General features: G+C 36.3%; 1 protein-coding gene across 1 annotated transcript in view; it reads right to left on the bottom strand.

The window, feature by feature from the left end:
• selenoi (selenoprotein I) overlaps positions 1–708 on the bottom strand; it is a 9,353-nt gene that overhangs the window by 4,689 nt on the left and 3,956 nt on the right. The gene's annotated exons all lie outside the window — the stretch shown is intronic.

The following is a 708-nucleotide window of genomic DNA, read 5'->3' as shown; positions in this document are numbered from 1 at the left end:
TCTTAAAAATTGCCATTACAGTATTGTGATAAAAAAACAACAATCAGATACATTTACCCTAACCCTGAATTTGCAATATCAGGATATTGTGAATATCTTCAATATGGCTTTACTTGAAAAAGCTGTATAGCTCACCAGCATACAAAATGTAAGGTAAAGTGATTCCAGTGTGTTTTAGTGCCAGTTTCAAAGTCTAAAGTATATTTTCATGATTGTCGCAATGTATCGTAATTATTTTGGCCAAGATAATCATGACATGAAATTTCCATTTGGTCCCATGCCTACTTGTCTTTATAGTGACTCTAGATGTTAGAGGATTTCTCCATTTTTTCAGTCACAGATCACTTTAAAAATATGCAAAAATGCACACGCAGTCTAAAAATTTAATAAAAAAAACCAAACACATAACAACCCTCTGATGGCAAACAGGCGCACATAAATGGTTGTTATGAGAAAGGGAGAGAAAGGTGATAGGGATGGGGTAAAAGTGACTTACTATCAATGGGAAAACTGAGCCTGGAACGATTGGTTAATTTGACAATTTCATACCACATACCAGGCACAGATGAAAGAGGGGTTGATGGATCCCCAGTAAGGATGAAACATGAGACACATAGCTGTCATCATACTGTCTTTTCATCATCTCGCTACTGGCCTCAACTACCCTCACTGCTGCACTATTACATTTGTATGAACACACAACAGATT

The sequence above is a fragment of the Morone saxatilis genome, unplaced genomic scaffold (genome assembly GCF_004916995.1).
Source record: "Morone saxatilis isolate NCDOM2014 unplaced genomic scaffold, NCSU_SB_2.0 Contig7, whole genome shotgun sequence".
Taxonomy (NCBI): Eukaryota; Metazoa; Chordata; class Actinopteri; family Moronidae; genus Morone; species Morone saxatilis.
This window is presented reverse-complemented; position numbering and strand designations above follow the sequence as displayed.